Raw genomic sequence first — 12029 nt, forward strand, 5'->3', positions numbered from 1 at the left:
ATCCCTTAGCAGCACATCAACTGCCCTACAGCAGGTTAGCAATAGGCATAACTGTATCCAATCAGTAACCTGCCTTCTGTTCTGGAAAGGCAAAAAATGGTCACTCAAATCCAGAGAGAAACTTGGAATAAAACCAGGAACTCTTGCTCTTGAGCTACAGGCCAATGTCAGTGATAGACAAATTAATACAAGAACATGAATGATGCCCACTAAGATCCCCTCACCCACCTCCAGGCCAGTGATGTAACTATCCTATGTCAATCACTGCAATGTTTGTTGTGATCGCCCTTGGTTGCTAGTATATCACCCTACCCCAAATCCTACCTTCTGTTCCTTCTATTTCCCCCTCTTCCATGTTATTGAGGAAAAAGAGAAATATTAGGGAAAAATCACAGGCTGCTGGATACCATAAACATTGCAATATATATATAAGGATAGATATAGATATAGCAGTGATACTCAGACTGAGGCTCGAGAGCCACAAGTGGCTCTTTAATGTCTCCCCTGTGGCTATGTAATTTAATTAACCAATCAGGATGCTTTTATTATGTTATTAACCAATTGTAGTTGATAAAATAATACTTGGTCAGTCATTATACTGTGAGAATAATTATATATAAATAGTAAATTAAACAATGAATTCACATGACTCTGGCTCTGTTGAGCAATGCTGATCGCTAATGTGGCTCCTGAACCAATGAGGTCTGAATATCACTGGTACTGCACCCCATATTTTTCATACTACATTTATTATATGATTATGACATAATTTTGATGCATTTTGTACAAGAAAAGTCATATGCGATGTCATTGGAAAAGTTATGATTTGCTGAATATGATTATTATGCTGAAAGAGGCAGCAGCTCCCATTGGCCTGGAGCAGCGAACCACAGCCACTGGGAGCTGTGATTGGCCGAACCTGCAGATGCGGCAGGTAAACAAACCGCCCGGCCTGCCAGGGGCTTTCCCTGTACAAGCGGTGGAACAAGTTTGGGAACCACTGGTCTATAAGGTGCCGCAGGACTCTGTGGCTTTTTACAGATCCAGACTAACATGGCTACCCCTTTGATACAAGTGTCCAGTGGACCACCTGTAGAGAAACAGCAGGGCCTGCAAGGCCAATAGGGGAATGCCTGTGTGGACTATGGCCAGTGGGGTTGGGGAGCTGACTTACAGCAGGCACAAGGAAGGCTTTCTAACATGAAGGGCAGGTGGAAGTGTGGTATATCACAGCCCTGGATACCCCTGGGAAGTATCATACTTAAGAACATAAGAATGGCCATACTGGGTCAGACCAATGGTCCATCCAGCCCAGGATCTTGTCTACTGACAGTGGCCAATGCCAGGTGCCCTAGAGGGAGTGAACCTAACAGGAAATGATCAAGTGAGCTCTCTCCTGCCATCCATCTCCACCCTCTGACAAACAGAGGCTAGGGACACCATTCCTTACCCATCCTGGCTAATAGCCATTAATGGACTTAACCTCCATGAATTTATCTAGTTCTCTTTTAAACCCTGTTATAGTCCTATCCTTCACAACCTCCTCAGGCATGGAGTTCCACAGGTTGACTGTGCGCTGTGTGAAGAACTTCCTTTTATTTGTTTTAAACCTGATGCCTATTAATTTCATTTGGTGGCCCCTAGTTCTTATATTATGGGAACAAGTAAATAACTTTTTCTTATTCACTTTCTCCACACCACTCATGATTTTATATACCCCCCCTTGTCTCCTCTTTTCCAAGCGGAAAAGTCCTAGCCTCTTTAATTTCTCCTCATATGGGACCCTTTCCAGACCCCTAATCATTTTAGTTGCCCATCTCTGAACCTTTTTTAATGCCAGTACATCTTTTTTGAGATGGGGAGACCACATCTGTATGCAGTATTCATGATGTGGGCGTACCATGGATTTATATAAGGGCAATGAGATATTCTCCGTCTTATTCTCTATCCCTTTTTTAATGATTCCTAACATCCTGTTTGCTATTTTTGACTGCTGCTGCACACTGCATAGACGTCTTCAGAGAACTATCCATGATGACTCCAAGATCTCTTTCCTGATTAGTTGTAGCTAAATTAGCCCCCCACATAGTGTACGTATAGTTGGGGTTATTTTTTCCAATGTGCATTACTTTACATTTATCCACATTAAATTTCATTTGCCATTTTGTTGCCCAATCGCTTAGTTTTGTGAAATCTTTTTGAAGTTCTTCACAGTCTACTTTGATCTTAACTATCTTGAGCAGTTTAGTATCATCTGCAAACTTTGCCACCTCACTTTTTACCCCTTTCTCCAGATCATTTATGAATAAATTGAATAGGATTGGTCCTAGGACTGACCCTTGGGGAACACCACTAGTTACCCCTCTCCATTCTGAAAATTTACCATTTATTCTTACCCTTTGTTCCCTGTCTTTTAACCAGTTCTCAATCCATGAAAGGATCTTCCCTCTTATCCCATGACAACTTAATTTACGTAAGAGCCTTTGGTGAGGGACCTTGTCAAAGGCTTTCTGGAAATCTAAGTACACTATGTCCACTGGATCCCCCTTGTCTACATGTGTGTTGACACCTTCAAAGAACTCTAATAGATTAATAAGACAGGATTTCCCTTTACAGAAACCATGTTGACTTTTGCCCAACAATTTATGTTCTTCTATGTGTCCGACAATTTTATTCTTTTCTATTGTTTCAACTGATTTGCTCGGTACTGCTGGTAGACTTACTGGTCTGTAATTACCGGGATCACCTCTAGAGCCCTTTTAAAATATTAGTGTTACATTAGCTATCTTCCAGTCACTGGGTACAGAAGCTGATTTAAAGGACAGGTTACAAACCATAGTTAATAGTTCTGCAATTTCACATTTGAGTTCTTTCAGAACTCTTGGGTGAATGCCATCTGGTCCCGGTGACTTGTTACTGTTACGTTTATCAATTAATTTGAAAACCTCCTCTAGTGCCACTTTAATCTGTGACAATTCTTCAGATTTGTCACCTACAAAGGATGGCTCAAGTTTGGGAATTTCCCTAACATCCTCAGCCTTGAAGACTGAAGCAAATAATTAATTTAGTTTCTCCGCAGTGACTTTATCGTCTTTAAGTGCTCCTTTTGTATCTCAATCATCCAGGGGCTCCACTGCTTGTTTAGAAGGCTTCCTGCTTCTGATGTACTTAAAAACATTTTATTACCTTTTGAGTTTTTGGCTAGCTGTTCTTCAAACTCCTTTTTGGCTTTTCTTATTACATTTTTACACTTATTTGGCAGTGTTTATGCTCCTTTCTATTTACCTCACTAGGATTTGACTTCCAGTTTTTAAAAGATGCCTTTTTATCTCTCACTGCTTCTTTTACAAGTTTGTTAAGCCACCGTGGCTTTTTTTAGTTCTTTTACTGTGTTTTTTAATTTGGGGTATACATTTAAGTTGGGCCTCTATTATGGTGTCTTTGAAAAACACCCATGCAGCTTGCAGGGATTTCACTCTAGTCATTGTACCTTTTAAATTCTGTTTAACTAACCTCCTCATTTTTGCATAGTTCCCCTTTCTGAAATTAAATGCCCCAGAGTTTGGCTGTTGAGGTGTTCTTCCCACCACAGGAATGTTAAATGTTATTATATTATGGTCACTATTTCCAAGTGGTCCTGTTATAGTTACCTCTTGGACCAGCTCCTGCACTCCTCTCAAGACTAAATTGAGAATTGCCTCTCCTCCTGTGGGTTCCCGTACCAGCTACTCCAAGAAGCAGTCATTTAAAGTATTGAGAAATTCTGTCTCTGCATTTCGTCCTGAGGTGACATGTACTCAGTCAATATGGGGATAATTGAAATCCCCCACTATTATTGAGTTATTTATTTTGATAGCCTCTCTAATCTCCCTTAGCATTTCATCGTCACTATCACTGTCCTGGTCAGAGGGTCGATAGTAGACCCCTACTGTTACATTCTTATTAGAGCATGGAATTACTATCCATAGAGATTCTATGGAACATGTGGATTCATTTAAGATTTTTACTTCATTTGATTCTACATTTTCTTTCACATATAGTGCCACTCCCCCCGGCCCCCGCATGACCTGTTCTGTCGTTCTGATATATTTTGTACCCCGGAATGATTGTGTCCCATTGATTGCTCTCAGTCCACCAGGTTTCTGTGATGCCTATTATATCAATATCCTCCTTTATCACAAGACACTCTAGTTCACCCATCTTATTATTTAGACTTCTAGCATTTGTGTACAAGCATTTTAAAAACATGTCCTTTTCTGATGTGTTAGATTCTTTTTTATGTGAATGTTTCTCATCTGATCTAGCCCATACTTTATCCTCTTCCATCCTCTCCTTCTGACTAAAACCTAGAGAATCTCTATCAATAGACTCTCCTCTAAGAGAGGTCTCTGTCCTATCCTCTGCAGCAATCGGCTTTCCCCCATCTCTTAGTTTAAAAACTGTTCTGAAACCTTCTTAATGTTAAGTATCAGCAGTCTGGATCCACTTTGGTTTAGATGGAGCCCATCCTTCCTGTATAGGCTCCCCTTATCTCAAAAGTTTCCCCAGTTCCTAATAAATCTAAACCCCTCCTCTCTATACCATTGTCTCATCCACTCATTGAGACTCTGAAGCTCTGCCTGCCTACCTGGTCCTGCGCGTGGAACTGGAAGCATTTTTGAGAATGCCACCATACAGGTCCTGGATTTCAGTCTCTCTCCTAGCAGCCTAAATTTGGCCTCCTACCCTTCCCTATGTCATTGGTACCTATATGTATCACGATCACTGGCTCCTCCCCAGCATTACACATAAGTCTATCTAGATGTCTTGAGAGATCTGCAACCTTCGCACCAGGCAGGCAAGTCACCATACGGTTCTCCCAGTCATCACAAACCCTGCTATCTATGTTTCTAATGATTGAATCTCCAATTACTAACACCTGCCTTTTTCTAATGACTGGAGTTCCCTTCCCCAGAGAGGTAACCTCAGTGCGAGAGGATACCACAACATCATCTGGAAGGAGGGTCCCAACTATGGGAAGGTTTCTCTCTGATCCTGTTGACTGCTCTGCTTCCCTGGGCCTTTCATCCTCCTCAGCAGTGCAGAGGCTGTCTGACCAGAGGTGGGACAATTCTACAGTGTCCTGGAAAGCCTCATCAACATACGTCTCTGCCTCCCTTAGCTCCTCCAGTTCTGCCACCCTGGCCTCCAAAGCCCGTACATGGTCTCTGAGGGCCAGGAGCTCCTTGCACCAAATACACACATACGCCACCCGCCCACAGGGCAGGTAATCATACATGCTACACTGAGCGCAATAAACAGGATAGCCCCCACTCTGCTGCTGGGCTTCTGCCTGCATTCTCTCCTACAACTACCTAGGTTAATGGTAGGGTTTTTGTTTAAATCAGAAAGTTTTGATTATAGTTTAGTTTAAAGGTTTTAAAGAATGGCAAGTGTACCTCACCTCCTTCCCACTCCCCTTCCAAACTACCTCTCAAAACTCCCTGTTAGCGGCCCCCGTTCGCAAAGGGCTTGGATGCAGGATGGACATTAACAGTCCTTTAGAAGAGATACAGTAGATCATCAAGACATGTGCAGTGGGTGATACTGGTCTCTTATTTGCAAGGGACAAGGTTTTACTGCAAGTTTATTTACATTTATGGGAGATAATGCTGCTGCTTCTTATTTACAGTGTCACCTGAAAGTGGGAACAGGCATTAGCATGGCACTGTTGTAGCTGGCATTGCAAGGTATTCATATTTCAGATATGCTAAACATTCATATATCCCTTCATGTGTTGACCTGTACGCACTAAAGTTTCGCATGGTTTTGTTTTTGAGTGCAGTTATGTAATCTAAAATAATATAAAGTGCACACATTACACTTTATATTCTGTTGTAATTGAAATCAGTATATTTGAAAACGTAGAAAAACATCCAAAATATTTATAATTAATTTAAATTGGTATTCTATTATTGCTCAACAGGGCAATTAATCAACTATTTTTTTAATCTCACGATTAGTTGCGATTTTTAAAAATCATTTGACAGCCCTAGTTTTTATGCTAAACCAATTCATGAACAGAATTAAAAGGCAAGGACTGAGTCAGTGGGTATGCCTGTATTTGTAACACATTTTACCTCTTGATGGTTTATAGCATTGTCATACATAATGGAAAATATTATAAATTCTTCTACAAAATAGGCTTCCTTGGCCAGTACAAAGCTTTTTAAAAATCCCAAAATGCATGTCACATAAGCAAGGGCTCCATCTCCTAACACAGCACAGTGCATTTTATTGCATGAAAAATCTCTTTTAAAGTCACACCCAGAAACAACACTGGAAGCCTAATCCTGTCGAAAGACTTCCATCAGCTGTCACAGTCTTTCACTTCACAGACAGCACCATATCTATGTACAGAAAAGTAATGACAAACAGAGAAGAAACTCTGAAAGAACAGCAGAGCTCTTTAAATCTTAGCAAAGGGATCTTTCCTCCAAAAGAAAAAGAAATGGAGGGAACGCAATATTTTGTTTCTTTCATTTAAACACAAACCAGATCTAGGTATTACATTCTATAAACCTGGTTGAATAGTATTCACATTGCTAAATGCACGCATTTGCAATTTTAATACACTTAAAAATAATAAATAAACAAAAATTGGCTAGCATACCAAACAGCAATTGCTTCCAGAGATCCTTCCTTCTAGTACAGGTGCAATAAACTGCACAGCTGTGAACATGAGGAAAAAATGTTTTTTCTTCCAGGTACTCTGGAAGGGTTGAGATCCACTGCTTCAGACTACTGTATCCTTTTCAGGAGTCTGATTTGCCTTGCGCACTCCCAAGTTTCACCTCACTTAAAAATACAAAAAAGTGTCTCAGCATACTATAACTGAAAACTTGCCTACTTTCTCATTTTTCTCATGTAATTATGATATAAATCAATTGGGATAGAAATATTGTACTTACATTTCAGTGTATAGTATATAGAGCAGGTAGTGGGGTGGCTGCCCCACGCCCCACACCCCACAGAACAGGGATTGAAAGCAGCCCTGGAGAGGACTGCGGCTGGGAAAAAGGGAAAGCAGCTGAGGAAGTAGCTGACCACAGGTGTGACCAGCCCAATCAGTCCACAGCTGGCCCTATAAAGGGGCTGTGAGCCAGGAACTGAGAAGTCTCACTCTAGCCCTGGAGTAGGAAGAACTAGCTGCCTGGGAGCAAGGTACCTGAGATGGAGCAGTGGGGAGCTCCAGCCTGGTAAACCCCCAGGCTGCAGGCCTTGATGAAGGCCTATGAAGCAGTACTGGGGCTGCAAAGATACAGCCTGGGAATAGGCAGAGGCAGCTGGTCCTAACCCCTTTCCAATGATGAGTGGCCTTTACAGACTGTAGTTTGCCCCAGTGAGTGGGAGCTAAATGACGATTGGCAGTAGCCACTGAGGCAAGGTGGGTGAGAAGGTTAGGAGTTCCCCTGGGAGGGGAGACCCAGAGCAGGAGTACTGCAAAGGGCAGAACCCCAAGGTAAGGGGCACTGGGGCCTGGGAGGGACACAGGGCCGGTGGCAGGTGAGACATTGGCCTGCAGAGGGTGCTCCGTAGGCTGGAAAAGAGCTAATTCGTAGATGACCAGCAGGAGGTGCCTTGCCACTGAGTCTTTGCTTTGCTACAGAGCAGTATAAACAAGTCATTGTAGGAAAATTTAGCTTGTATTGACTTCACTAGTGCTTTTTGTGTAGCCTCTTGTAAAACCAGGCAAATATCTACGTGAGTTAATGTACACTTGTGCCATGAGGGATACACAAACCTCTGATAAAGAACCAGTGCTCTGGAGTAATGCATCTGGGCATGGTTACATTGCCTATTCTAGAGTAATGAACAGGAAGCCTTTACAATGGATTGTACAGACAAACTTAGCCTAGAACCCTACAATAAAAGCTTCCCCGCCCCCATTGTCCTATTGGGGAGTAGATGAAACCAAGGAACAATAGAATGCTGCTGACTACTGGTTAGGCAAAATGAGAATGCTAAGTAAAGATTTTTTGCATGATTACATGACTAGATCTTCAATATCCATAAGGAAAGCTTAGTTAAAGGTTTCATTCTGCCTCAGAGACCACTGGCTGTCCTCTTCAGATACTGCAGTTTTTGCCCAGCTGTAAATTATTCACAAACATTGGATTTGGATTTTAAAAAAAAATCCTCTTAATTGTCACTTGTGACCCCCTTAATTCCTTACCCATCACCATGCCTATGAGAATTTTTGTTGGCACACTTGTTTTTTTAAAGGTCTGTCTATCTTCCCTCCAATCACACAAGACCAGGTTAGAGTGTGTCCACATGGTTTTATTCAGGTTCTTATCCCACCCACCTCACCATAGCCTCTAAGGTGCTAGCTGCTAAGTGGTGTTTCAGATCATGTTATTTAAATTGAATTAGATTGCTCATTTTGTAAAAGCACCTTTTCCCTGGTCTAGACAGACCCGAGGTCCCATCTACATGGTCAGAAAAGATCTTTTTCCATTGAGCTACATGAACTGGACTGAACCCCTCTTCTTCCCCCCCTTACACATAGTTTAATATCTTTTTGATTACTTGAGCTGACTTGGCTATAGACAGACCTATTTTTGCAAGTGCTCTGTGAAAATGTATTTAGAAGAGTATTCATAGCAGAAATGTTCATGGGGACGATGTCTTGAAAGTCCTTTCTCATTTGAGACTGAGGGAGGAGAAACTATACCATGCGATTTGGGTGAGCAATGAAATGGTTTGGGCAGTGGACAGAAAGTGTTGGAACTTTAGCTCTGTCTCTCCTGCCCCCGCCCTGTCTACCAGATAACACAGATGAGCCAGTGCAAATGGGAAAGTGAGCTGCACCTTGTATTGTTCTGCATTAACTTATTTCCTCTTTCAGAGCTCTCTAGAGAGGATGCAGCGATGTGCCTCCTCTTACACAGGGCTAGGAATTAGATTACAATCTAGCCCAAGATAATTACTCTTGGGAATTGATACTTACCAAAAAATGTTTGCTGATTTCCTAATATTACAGAGAAAGAACAAGCTCTATTTGTCATTGTTAAATACGTTATGTTCACAGTCCATCTCTCATTTAAGCATTTTGGGCACATTTATTCTGTGTGTAACATAACTGAACAAAACTGAGTTACACCAGCAATGAATTTGGCCCATTGTGTTTGCTGCTGTTCCCTAAATATGTTTCTATTAAAAAACCATAAAGTGTGTGATTCAGTCTAATAGTATTTGTGCCTGCCAGCTTGTTTTATTGAATTTTGTGTGTTTTATAATCTTATTTTATAGGATTGCAATTGAAAAATAAGGAAATCTTTCTGTGATATTTTTAACTTGTGTCTTCTGGTGTTTGTGTTATTAGTGATTAAATTCACTACTTAACACAGGATGGACAGAACAATGAGAAGGTTTGTTTTAAATGATAAAGTTGGCCTTCTTGTTTGGAAATGAGGTTGATGACTACCTTGGACTCCATAAGAAGGAAAATGCTAGAAACACCCCCCCACCCAGATGATATCATAGGATATATATATATATATATATATACACACACACACACACACCAGTCCCTCCCACCCCCTAAAATTTCACACCATTGCTAGGAATGGTGCAGCTCCAGGTGTAGAGTAGCAGAGAGAGTTCTAGTGTAGATGAGGTTCAAATATCTGATGTTTATAGCACTGTATTATCTAGATGTACTCAGAGCAGGGTTAGGCTGTGGGAGCACTCTTTGCATTAATGCTTCCATTGGTGGATCTGCAAGGGCAGTGTAAGCAAGGGTAGGATATTTTTAAAGAAAAAAGGCTAGTGTAGACAAGCCCCTAGGGAACATTCAGCAAACTACATGTGCTGATTAACCTCTCTCACAGCGGAAAGCATTTACTACCTGGTCACCTATGGCAGAATCACACCATTTCCCACTTGGATAATTTGCAAACACAATTATGCTCACAGGAGGTTAAAAAAAAAAAAAGCCTGATATCCCTACCTTACTTCTCATAAAAGATTAAATAGTGGAGAGTTATGGTCAGGTCTGATAACTAAGACTTCATTACTTTCAGAAAATCTACAACAATAAATTTACTCAACTACTATGAATTACTGTCTTTAATAATTAAAAATCCTTAAATAATTAAAAACCAAAATTACATTTGTCAACATAAAAGAACAAAATACAGTCTGAACAGTATCCTGGCTAGTCACCCAGTTGCTGGGGTGAAGAGCACACTGGATAGGTCTATAAATAAAAATCAATGCATCTTCTACTTTTAAAATTAAGTTGACATTCAAAAAATGCAGAATTTGGTGATTTGGGGTGGGCCTCCTTGTCATTCATGTGAATTAGTTATTTCACATGTATTATAGTTGAAACTAGAAGCCCTAGGACCCATTGTACTAGACACTGTACTGAGTGACAGATAATCCTTGCTTCAGTGAGGGTACAAACTAAATAGAGAAGACAAACAAAAGGTTGGGAGAGGAAATAGAGGCACCGAGTGGTGAAGTGACTTGCCCAAGGAACCACAGCGGAGGACTGGCAGAACTGGGAATCGAGCGCAGCTCAGCTGTCTCCCTATCTAGAAGCTTAGCCACTAGGTAACACTGCCTCCCACAGGGCTTGCTTTTAGTATGGGGATCAGAGAGTCACAATCTGCCTCCCTTTTTCTGCAGAAGTGGGACATACTTTGCATCATCTCCATTCCTGGTGCAGTTTTTATGAATTGGTGCAATTTCACTGGCCAGTTCATTGCAGAGGCAGAGAGCCAAGGCTCTTTCCATTTCCCACTGTTTGTCAGCCACCCATTCATGGTGGGGCACAGTAGTCATCTGCAGGCTAGTCTCTCCCTACATGGCCACCCAGAGTCTAGAAAGCTTATGCAGAGAATTAAGAGGGCCCTGAGACTGTCCCCAGTGTGAAGTGTGTACAACTTGGCCTATTGTTATAGCATCTCACCCACCATAATCAGCATTCAGAGTTCCTCAGATTTTGAAATGCTTTTATTTCCAATAAGAACATCATCCCTCACAACTCTGAGAAGACGGGGCAATTCTGAGAAGCTGGTGAGGAGATGGGACCCAAGTCTTTTTTTTGAAAAGCTCTATTGGAAGCTTTTGAATTCTGAAAGAAAAACGGGGACACATTTTCACAAGTGTCTTTTTTGCACTTTTCATCTACTGGACTTTTGGGGGCAAATCCTCAGCTAAAGTCAATAGAGCAATGCCAATTTACAGCAGCAATGGATCTCTCCCCTAAACTTCAATCAGCCACTTCAGCAAGGAAGATTGAGAAATAATTTATATTTCAAGTTCACCTACAAACCACTGAACCACAGCATGAAGAAGATCTAAATGAGCTTATCAACTATCTGAGGTCCTTTCTGACCTTTCCCTTCACCATAATCCATCCTTCTCTCTCCCCACACAGCCCAACCTTTCTGACAACACCCTAGCTCTTCCTCAGACTATTCCCATGGGCTCGAATTTTCAAAAGAGGCCCAAATATAAGATTGGGCATCCAAGTCTTCTTTAAAACTTCAGGCAGTAATTTTTCAAAGATCACACTTTATTTCCCCTTTCTTTTTCCCCCTCAAAGAAAAATCTTTTCTCTGGCAGCTCTCTCAGATTCCCATTTACATAAGAACATAAGAAAGGCCGTACCGGGTCAGACCAAAGGTCCATCTAGCCCAGTATCTGTCTACCGACAGTGGCCAATGCCAGGTGCCCCTGAGGGAGTGAACCTAACAGGCAATGATCAAGTGATCTCTCTCCTGCCATCCATCTCCATCCTCTGACGAACAGAGGCTAGGGACACCATTCTTACCCATCCTGGCTAATAGCCATTTATGGACTTAGCCACCATGAATTTATCCAGTCCCCTTTTAAACATTGTTATAGTCCTATTTAAAAAAAAAAATAATTGGAGATATACCAATCTCCTAGAACTGGAAGGGACCTTGAAAGGTCATTGAGTCCAGCCCCCTGCCTTCACTAGCAGGACCAATTTTTGCCCCAGATCCCTAAGT

The sequence above is a fragment of the Mauremys reevesii genome, linkage group 2, assembly GCF_016161935.1.
Source record: "Mauremys reevesii isolate NIE-2019 linkage group 2, ASM1616193v1, whole genome shotgun sequence".
Classification (NCBI taxonomy): domain Eukaryota; kingdom Metazoa; phylum Chordata; order Testudines; family Geoemydidae; genus Mauremys; species Mauremys reevesii.